This window comes from Coffea arabica, chromosome 5c, assembly GCF_036785885.1.
Source record: "Coffea arabica cultivar ET-39 chromosome 5c, Coffea Arabica ET-39 HiFi, whole genome shotgun sequence".
Taxonomy (NCBI): Eukaryota; Viridiplantae; Streptophyta; class Magnoliopsida; order Gentianales; family Rubiaceae; genus Coffea; species Coffea arabica.
The window spans coordinates 21,122,872-21,134,372 of record NC_092319.1 but is presented as its reverse complement, the minus strand read 5'-3'; positions in this window follow the sequence as shown (position 1 = coordinate 21,134,372).

The window sequence follows — 11,501 nt, the reverse complement described above, 5'->3', positions numbered from 1 at the left end:
CAGCCGCCCGCCCACTATGCTCACAACACAAACCAGAATTGGGCCACTAAATTTTCCAGATTTCTTCCTTCTTGAAGCCCTTCCCAAGTCGGTTGTCCTTCCTATAAGACTCCCTCTTCACAGCCGCGACTTACCCCAAACAATTCGGTTCTCTCTCTACTCCAAGAACAAGAAATTCGACCCTCTTTCTAACAAGACAGTTTCGGTTCTTGGCACTCCAGAAATTCTGCTCCAATGGACTCCCAAGGTCAAGCAAGTGATGTTACTCAAGAATCTCCCAAGAAATTCACACCTAAGCCAAGAAAGCCTCGTATGGATGCAAGATCTTACAAGAAACTCTTTATTCGAAGAGAGGTGCAAGTCTTCAAGACTCAAGATGGTCAAGAGCCTCAACGAAGAGTTGTGCAAGTGATCAAGAATCAAGAAGTTCAAGAAGAGGTTGGTCAAAACTTTTGAGTTCCCCTTTTTTTTTCCCTCTCTTGATGTAATTTCTGGGTTGGGTATACGATACAATAAGACAGATTTGGCAATAAAAGTGCGGTGTTCCCTCTTGGGTTTTTTTGTTACCCGATTGCTCTCTTTTTTTTTTTTTTTTCTCTTCGGTTCTGTTTTCTTTTGCTTTGTTTTTTTTTTTCACTTGGTAATAGACTACACCTGACCGAATGAGTACAACGATCCCAGAAACAAGGTCTGCCCGAAACACACAAGAACGCACCACCCTACTCCCTCAAACTAACAAAGTTTTTCAAGACTTTCAAGAAATTCAAGAAAGTGTTCAAGAACTTCAAGAACCCTACAAACCTTGCGGGTGCTATTCAAGATTCACCAACCCAACAAGTTTTTACCCCCAAATCAGTTTAGACAAGGTAAGCAAACAACTTGGATAATCAATAACTACTTGGACAGATTCGGACAAACAACAAAACCCTAGCCGCAAAACCCTAGCGCAAGGATTTGGGAAACCCTAGCCGCACTTGGAACCCTAGCCGCAATTTGTGGTTGTTTTTTTTTTTTGTATGCAGATTCGGCAAGGCTAATTGCTGGGCAGAATGGATGTCACTAGAGTAAGAAATCTGGGCAGATTGGGATTAGCAACAACAGCTCACGACTGTCCAGAAATTTACGCGACACAAGGACAAGAACTAACGGACAGTTTTGTTTTTTTTTTTTTTTGACAAGCGATGCAAACAGATTTTTGGTTTTTTTTTTTTGACTAACAAAGCAGCAACGGACAGACTTGAAGACACCAAACGAACAGATATGGATACGTAACAAAACACAAGCAACGACCAGAATTCTAGATAGCAACGAAGGAAACGGCACAAAGTAACAAAACTAACGAACAGAAAATTTTTTTTTTTTTGAACAAGGCAGCGGAATTAATGAAACTAAGATATAACGGAAGATACCTCCACCAAAGCTCTGAAGCCAACTGATACGTTCCTCGATCAACGCGTTCGAGACACGTAGCACGTTTGCCCAAGGATCTAGCGAGGTTGTCCAACGCTTGGTTTGCGGAACCTAGAGTCAAACGGACGGCACGATTTGACGTAGGTGGTAGACGACACTCCAATGAAGGTGAATACTCCAGGGGAATAGGTCGGATGAACAATCAAGGACAGGACGCGAGATTGCTCAATAACCCTTGCCAAGCAAGTTTAAAGACACGAATTCTTTATGAAAGAAAACGAATGCACTAAGAATTGTATTAATCAAAAACTAGTTCTTAACCTTACAAAGCTAGCCTATTTATAGGCTAAGGAAAAACAATAAAGAAACCCTAAGTGGTCGGCCATCTTAGTGTAAGGTGGGCCGGTCCATTCTACTAAGTAAGACACTCCAATAAGTGTCAAAGGCTAAGGCCCTACTCGGCCGAATCTCTTGGAAACCCACTTGAGTCGTCATGGGCTTGGATCAAGGTGTAATTGGCCCAGTGGTCTTTCTCTAAGCCCTCAATATCCTTGTGAACTCCATGATGGTCTTGGACGACTCTCACCAGGGCTTGGAGTGATTCTTTGAACAGCTTGGCCCGTGAACGTGTGACTGGGCCCAGTGGGACTCGGATTGGGTCATTGCGTGGGCCGAGGCTCGTGCACACATCAGGTAACTGACCCTTCGGCAGTCATCAAAGGTACGCTCTCTTTTTTCGGCGTACAGCAAGTGTTTAATAGACACTGATGGGGGCACTCTTTTGTAAACCCTGCAGTTATGGTTCACAAACAAAGGAATTAATTTCGAGGACGAAATTGTTCTAAGGGGGGGAGGTTATAAGACCCCGATTAGTCCTTACGTTTGATAATAGGTGAGGTGAATGATTTGTGCGGTAAAATTGGGTTTTAGGGCTAATTAGAAAACCCTAATTTAATCATAAGTTCGAGTTGTAGTTAAAGGTAGTTATTTTAGTGTGTGTTGGAGTAGGTAAGTATAGGATTTGAATTGTTTTACAAAGGATAAGTAGGTTTTAAAAGGTTAGAAAACTCTAAACTAGCAAAACCTCTAGTGTTATAATCCATTGGAAACCCTAAGTTGGGTTTAAAACCCTAATTTTGCCTACGACAAAAATATTGTTGTTTAGTTACTTTTATGTGAGTTAAGGTATGACTAAGTATAGGTAATTACTATAGGAGGATGATTAGTGAAGGAACTAAGTACGATTATGTATTTTGGATTAGATTAAGTTAATGACCTATGGACTAATTTGCAAAGAATTAAATGATTTGGGGCAAGAGTATGAAAGGAGCAAAGAAGCTTGTGGTGGACAATAAGCCATGATTGTGCTTGATTATGATTGGCTAGTGAAACAAATATCCTACCCATCTTAAGTCTTGCAAAATATAAACCACAAACACAAGCAAAGACACAAAACACAAACCAAAAACTTAGAGAAAAGAGAGAGGGAGGGCCGAGAGAGAGAGAGAAGGAGAGCCGAGAGGGAGTGAAGGAAAGGGAGAGAAAAGCTTTTGTTTCTTGCATTTTTTTTTCCATTAATCTTGCGTTTGGATCTTGGAGGAACAACTTGGAGCTTGAGTTTTGGAAGATCAACCTAAGAAACTTGCAACTAGAAGGTAAGAATCTCACTTGAAACTTGGTAAAGTTAGAATTGTTTTAATGTATTGTTGCTTATGAGATGCTTGCGAAGGAATTTTATGGTTTATTTTGGTGGATTGTGGAAGTATGAGATTTGGCCATCATGATGGATAATTATCGTTTCATGCTTAAATGTTGATTAGTAAGTTGTTCTTGTTGATATAGCTTGCATACGGTGTGATGGATGGTTGGTTTTATTTGATGGGTTGGTTGTTGGCAAAATCTGATTTGGACCATGAAACCCTAAGCTCCATTAAGTTGGTTTAGCTTGGCTAGAGTTTAGTTGGTTAGAGTTTGGCTACTAGGTTGTTAGATCAAGTCCATTGGTGCAAACGAAGTGAGGTTAGGGATTATGGTTAGTGTTTGGTAATTTTATGATGACTTAGAGGGAAAGTTTCGGACCATTTGTAGGTTATTTAGAAGTTAGTATATGTGTGCAATTGGTTAGGAAGCTTGCATGAAAACCATAGTAATGGACCAAGCGTTTGCAACGTGCGAAACCGGTTAAACTGGAAAACAAGGCAGTCCAGAATCTGAACTTTGGCTACGTGTTTCTTTGTGCTACGTAATGATTCGGGGTTTGCCCAAAAAATGAAAGTTGTAGCTTCTTAAATGCTGGTTGTGCCTGCAAAATTTCAGCCCAGTGTAGCCTGAGTTACGATCAAAACACTGATAGCTCTGCAAAATGTTGGATTTTGTGACGATTGTAGTTTTTGCTTCTGACCGTGCTCAGTTCACCTTGATAACGTGCGAACTGGGTGTTTAGGTCTTCATAAGACTTGTAGGTCTTTGTTTCACCGTTGAAACAATATAAAGCGCGTCCAAATCCGAGTTCCTGAGCTCCAGTTATGTCCAAAACAATGTAAGGTGTCAGAACTGCCGTTAAGGCCGACCAGTTCTGAGCACGAACTTTGGACCCCTTTTTCCCTATGTTTTGTACTGATTCAACTTCTGGTCAAAACATAAAAGTTATAGCTTGTAAATTAGATTTCCAACGCCTTGGAATTTCTTAATTCCGATTTCTGAGTCATGAGTTATGGTCATTCAAACAGGGCCTGTTCGGTAACCTGAATTGAAACGGCTAGGGCTGTTTTGTGCAATTTTACCCGAGTTCCGTTGCGATCTGGAGTACAGGGCCTTCATAAAAGTTGTAACTCATTCTCTTGGCTTCGAAAAGGTGTCTCATACACTTTAATCCGATATTCCTAGCCTAACTTGTAGTCAAAACAGTTTGGGACGGCAAATCTGCCCATTTCCGTTTGCCGGCCGTTTTCGCTTCCGTTCACCATTTCCGCGCATGTGTGTGTTCGTTTTGCCGTTTCGCTTTATTTATGCATTTTTGTAGTCATTTGTGTTGTAATGTGGTGCAATTTTTTTATTTCAGACGGTGACGGGCTAGACGGTGCCGGTGGGGCCTACTAGCTGCTATACGTGACGTGATCTTCATACTTGTGTTATACTTGCTCTTTGTGTAAGTATTTAGGCCGTTTTTGTGTGTAACTTGCTTACGTTCTTTGTTGTGGATAAGAGGGTACTTAGGCGAGGGTATACTTGATCACATTCGACCTAAACCCTAATTTGCACCTGTGCTTTTTATGAGATGTGTATATATATGAATTATTTTGGTGTTGAACCCCTTGAGCTTGTAGTTCGGGGTAACTTTCGTGGGGCCCGATCTCAAGACCTAGACGGACTATTCGAGCCGGCCGAGGCTTGGTTGAAGCCAGTCCAACCTAGTCTTAAGGTTACCAAGTTTGTGGTTCTGTGAACCAAGTTTGTGAACCGAGCTCGTGAATCAAGTTCAATTTCGTTTCGTTTGCTTGAGCCATTTTGTGAGGTGACTGGCCAGTGAGGGTGATAAGGTGTACGGTGGGGGTACAAGTGGAGTTCTACAGACCCTTATATGTGGTCGACAGAGTGTCGACAGGAGGTCACATATGGCAAACGACTTGGTTTTGGAGCCAACCTGTATCCTTAACTGTATTGTTACTTTTACACTCGTGATTTGACATCCTTGTGACGTACTTGTTCATCTTATTGTGAAATTTACATTTTTACCCCTGTTTATTTACTAAGTATATAGCTTACCCCTTTCCCTTTATTTTCCTTAACAGGGGCCGTCGTGGGGAAAACTTTTGGCACTATTCCTAGAATAGTTAGGCTTGGTTTGTAATAGCCGGATAACTAAGATGTTCCTTATTGTTTTGGTGATCTGTATAAGGACCCCTCTTTGGGTCTACTTTCTAATTTTGTATACTAGCATAGGATAATGTAGTAGTCTGGATAACTCCTTTTGAGGAAGTAAATAGAACTCTTTTGGGTTGTATATATTGTGAATAGTATGCTTTTGGTTTATTTAGTTTTATTGCTTTGTGTTTTGAGTCCTGGTGCGAGTTAAGCAGGCGTGTCGCCGATACCCTCGGGTTCGTCCTTGGGAGAAGTGGAGGCGTCACAGGTGGTATCAGAGCGCCTAGGTTAGAGGACTTGGGCAAGTGGGACATACGTGATAGGCATTACATATTCTTATTTAAGATAAATGGTATATTTTAAGCTGAAATGCTGATGAACTGACGACTTAATGTTTTGTAGGTATGGATCCGGGTAGTTCTAGTGGTGCGGGACCCAGTTTTGCGTGGGACCTGTACCAGGGTCGAGACCTCCGAGTGTAGGGGGTCTGGTGGTACGCCGACCAATGAAATGATGACAGAACGTCGTGTTCCCTGTACCAGCAGTGATGCAACTTGGCAAAGGATGCAGTAAATGTTCAGCATTATTAGGGGCCATTGCTGCTCATAGTTCATGAATCCACGCCAAAATTATTACCATGCTGATGGAGAATTGCATAAGGTGATGGGGATGTGGATTGGGACTCAAAGCATGTTTTGTCTATTTGCACATATTCCTCCTTCCAATCTTGACCGACTTCACAGCGACCAAATAATTGAAAATACTTCCTTCACAGAAATAAAATACTAGGTTACGATGAGAAGTTGGTCCAATGGTGGTCATTCATTGTTGCTCATGCAACCATCGAGGTGATTGGTGAAGGGAAGAAAGTGTTGTCACCCCTTTTAAACTAACGTGAAAATTTGTGGAGAAGTTTCTGAATCTTCAGCTCCTCAAGTTTAGGAAGATCGAAATTTAAAGAAGTGTTGTATGGAAGAAAATCTCAATTGTTGCTTGTATTATGAACAACAGCCCTTGGGCCATTACCATTGTATTGGTTTCTTCTTGTGTGTATCGGGCATGAGTTTTGTCACATTGGGGCACTAAAATTTTGACAGTTGCTACATTCATCGTAAAAGATGGAAAGGTTTAATACTTATAATCCTATAGGAATTGGAACAACTTTGTCACTCCAAATCTTATCAGAACAACAATGTCGATCCAGATCCTGACTACGTTTCTACAACTCTTGAATATACACCATTTTTTGTTCATGAAAGCAACACATTTTATCAGAATCCTTTTTTTCCGGATAAAAGAATAGCCATTTGGCTTGTTCATATTGCTGACAATGAAGCTAAAATATGAATAAATTGAGCTAGTAAATTCTCAACCTTTGAAGTTTTAAAAACTGACCGAGTCTAAATTATTAACACTTCTGCTGGAAATGAGAGGAAAATTTTTGAGGATTTCCAGTCCTCTTACATTAGTTTATGTAGGGGTTATCTCAAAAAATCGAATATGATTTGGATGGAGAGTTGGAAAAAACTAACAAAATGAATATGATTGTTATCCATTTTGGTTCAAATTGTTAAGAAACTTCTGAAAATGTGATAGCCCAAAAGAAAATTGAAAAGATTTGTATAGATCTTCAAGATTCAAATATGATTGCTCCATCATAATTCATCTATTAAAACAAAAGGAAGCATGCAGTAGATAAAACAAAATCCTGCAAACTATTTCCTATAACACCAATATTAAGCAGCTATATCACAATCTCAAACGTACTGCAACCTTCACACCTGATGTACAAGGCTGTCAGTCCAAATCTACTCTCAGTACAGAACTCAGGTCTCAATCTGCAACCTCTATCAAGATGTTCCGCATGAGCTTCAGCCAACCGAATTCGTAACAGTTCTAAATTTACCTGTGGAGACGCAAAAACATATCAGTGATACAGGAAAGGTAACACCTAGTTCTTGCCATGCTTGACATGCTGCATGTCCTGAACAACTGAACAATCATCTAGAATTTTCCTATACCAGAGGAGGGTCGGGGAACCCTATAGAATATATTCTCCTTTTGGCCAGAGGAGTCGATTGCGTGAGTGTCGATATACGTATGGATACCCAGATGATGTGGTTATGGCTATAGATGATGAGCGTCGTCACCTAGGCAGGACAGTCGACACTTTGAGGGCACAGTTGGATGAGGCCAGAGGGGTGAGTCATGCACAGGCCATGCGCCTACGTGACCTCGAGATGAGGTTACGAGCTGAGAAGGAGCGGACGCATACCCTTGGTCGTCAGCTTGAGAAGACCCACAGCCACTTCTTCGCTTTGAAGAGGCAGATGAGAGAGAGAGAGCCCGGGGTATCATGCTGGATTGTGAGGTCCTATTAGATGTTGCAGCGGAGGCACCACCACGAGCTACCGGCCCAGAGCTGATGGACGAGGTGGATACTTTAGATTCCGTTTGTGAGAACCCAAAAATTTTCACATTTTCTCAGCATTATTTTATTCCTTTGCCTACATTTTATACTTTCCTTGGAAATATTAAAATTTCTATGCATTTTTACAAGTAAGTATAGTTTTAAAATTATTTTCCTAGTATGAGTTAGTGTACGTTGGTTTAAAGTACGTTATAGACGTGGGACCCACTAGTGCGATATAATTTTGATAACTAAGTGAGTTTTGTGCTAAGTGTTATTATTTTACAAGGTGTTAGGAGATAATTGGAGGTTAGTTAGATAGATTATCATTGAGAGACAAGAGGATAAGTTTGAAAATAAAAGGTGCCAAGTGTCGCGATTTGGTTGGTGTTGGGACTTTGACTATTTTTTTTTCCACCTTTACTAAACATAAAATTTGACCAAGATCATCTTCATCTTCTCCATAAGTTGGCTGAAAATTTTGAGGGAAGGAAAGGGAGAGAAACTCTATTTTTCACTTCAACTTCTTGCTCCATATTGAACTCCAACCAGAAATTTTGCAAAACCCACCATAAAAGTGCTAGGTAAGGTGGTTTTCAGGGTGTTTGTGGAGTTATTTTTGGAGGACAAAACTTAAGCTACCATCTTCCTTAGGGAGATAAGGTAAATTTTCAAGAAACTCCTTCTTTACTTCAATTAATGGGCAATTTGTGGTTATAGTTGTTGAATTAGTAATTTTGTGAGAAAATTGCATGGGTTGTAGCGGGTTTATGGATATTTCAGTTTTCTTGGTTAAATTTCTGCCATAATATGAAGATTGATGATTAGTCATGGTTTGATAGTTTTGATATATGAAATATCTAGTGTTTAGATGGTAGTTGACTTGGTTTAAAGAAAATTCTGGTTTTCCAGCTTAGGGTTCCATTGGTAGTAATCTGCCTTGTTCTGCCCGAATCTATTTGGCCATGTTAAAGGCCGAACTAGCCTTATCACAAAACATGAAAGTTGTAAGGAATGATGTTTTATAGTTGCCTACAAAATTTCAACTCAATCGGGGCAATGTAGCCTATGAAAAGACAAAAATACCCCTGACTCTCATAGGTTTAGTCTAGTGGACAATTTTTGTGACGCCCCCACTTCTCCCTAAGGCCAACCAACGGGTATCCGCGGGACGCCTGCCCAGCTCTCGCCAGGATTCAAGCAAATTACATTCAAGTTTATAACGGTACTAGACATTACACCCAGATAATATAAATGCAATTTGTGCGGAAGCGTTCAAGCTTAACAACGTTTAACAATTACCAAATCCATATAACGGGTTTCCAAATACATCCCATAATATACAATAGCCGAAAAGTTTAGACCATAGAATTGGAACCCTATTACAAAAGTTGACAAAAGTACTAAAAATGGAAATTTCCTTCGAGTCTCATTCCAAGCCCAAACCTGTTAAGGAAAACAAATCTTTAGGGTAAGCAAAACACTCGTGAGGCCAAGAATACACATGCAAGCACATTGTTCAAGTAACAATCCCAAATTGACAAGTCGAGCAATAATATATACATGATTAACAATTTACGAGGAAAGTAACCATAAACAATTCAAGGATACTGGAGCCCTCAGGAGCTGTGTTCCACTTGCACGATCAATAACCTCCACGAGTTGACATTCCGTCAATCGGGCAGGTTTAGTCCGTAGAACTCCACTTAACCTGTCCCCTTTCACCTTACATACCCCTGTTTCGTGCCCGCCTGTCATTTGTTTAAGGCAATACTACTCGAGTATGCCAAACGAGATCTCTCACTAGATCAAACTTTTCAATTTTTCCCATGGTTTACCAAGGAGCCCGACCAAGCCCATACCGGTTCGAATCCAAGGTTCGCCAATGAGATGTGGGCATCCCCCAAGCATGTTCGAGTGTCAAGGAGATTCACTCCAATGACGTATGCAGCCATAGCATACTATTTCAAGTCAAGCAAGCAAGTAACATGTGCAAGCAATTGAGACATTCGAGTATTTCAAGTGTGAGTCATTTATTTCAAGCGAGAATGGGTGCGATAAAGTACACCCCCGTCTCGAATTTTGAAATCTCAAGTATCAATAACAAGTAAACATGTATCTGGTTCACAGTAGTTCAAGTAACACACACTTGACACTCACCAAGTAAAACGAGAAGAAAAGGGCACTCGAAGTTTAAGCGTCCACCATGGGATCCTCTTGAAGTTTCTCTTGGGTGCCTGAGCAATTAACAATAGACTATTACTAACAATCCCCAAACAATGAGGAGAGTTGCACACTAACACGGTCTAGAAAGTACCTCGAAAATCGAGTTTAAGTTCCTTTGAAAATCTAGATCGGGTTTCCTTTTTTTTTTATATCGAAACTCGAACGAGTTATAAGACTCGAGAAAAGAAAAAAAATATGGATTTACTATCCTTAAAATCATTGGATAGGAACGAGTACGTGCGAATAATTCTCGAAACGAACGACCGAAGTCGAAAGTGGACTGGTCACGTCACAATCCGGCCGGAATCTGGCCGGATATCCGGCCGGATTCTTGACCGGATTGGAGGCAGTAGCCATCCTCAATTTTTTTCAAATCTCAACAGCAATCCTGCCGACTATCCGGCTAGAAACTGGCCGGATTCCAACAAAATGCTTCCCGCGCGAATTTCATTTCAAATGTTCAGAATTTTTTATTTTTGGTACAATCTTTGAAAAATCATAACTCATTCTTCGATTGTCAAAAATTGGTAAATTTGGTACCGTTGTAAATTTCTTTTAATGTACTAAAAATTCTTAGAAGGAACCATTCCACCAATCTAAGCGGAAGGTATTCAAATTTGAGCTTGAAGATGATAACTTGCGTTATCAAGGTAGGTTCAAGTTGATTTTTGACCAACTTTGGAAATTCGGCAAAATTCACTCGATTTGAAATAGTCTCTAAAATTTGCAATTCTATTAGTGTTGCAATCCAAGTTTACAACAAAGCAAGCAGAACAAGAAGCGGAGTTGTAAGCACCAAGATATGGTAGCTCAAAGTTACCCAAATTTCCTTGTTAAACAAGGGTTTTCCAATATCAAGTCTTGAACTTTGGTAATTTAGTCAAGTAGCGAAATGGACTCAGATTGATACCAAATTTGGCAGTATAATAGTCCTATATAAAGGGTATCCCTTTATCAAATTTCTTGGAAAAATACCTTCAGGAAGGTAGTCAACCAAACAACTAAAGTTTCGAAAATCCTAAGGCAGAACTGCCTTGAACTTCTTGGTGTTCCATTCCAAACATTTGGTCAAGGAAAATCCGTCAAACATGGTTTATTTGTGTAGGAAAAACCTGAGGAACATTCATGGTACATTTGGTAAGTGTTTTAACTTCAAGAAATTCAATTGGCAAGTCCACACCAAGTCTAGCATCAATTTTGCCCAAAATTTAGGATTTTCAAGAACAGGGCAGGTTTCGTATTTTGATCACAAATCACTCAATTCAACTCGAAATTAAGCATGGTTGGTGGCGTTGAAAAATACATTCATAAAAATATAATTTCACAGAAGAAATCGTTTTGAAATTCAATACCCAACTAGCTCAAATTCGAGTCTCAAGTTGTAGCCTCTGTACTTCGTTCCAGGAAACTAGAGAAACAGGACAGTCATCTTAAAATGGTTGGTACGGAATACTCGGGTGGAATTAGAGATTTCATTTTATACTGTTGGAAATCTGGAAATGTCTAGTTTCAAATGCCACTGACGGCACTTGATTTCAACATCGGAGCACAGAGTTATGGGTGAAACAAGAAGGCTGTCTGAGCATTACGG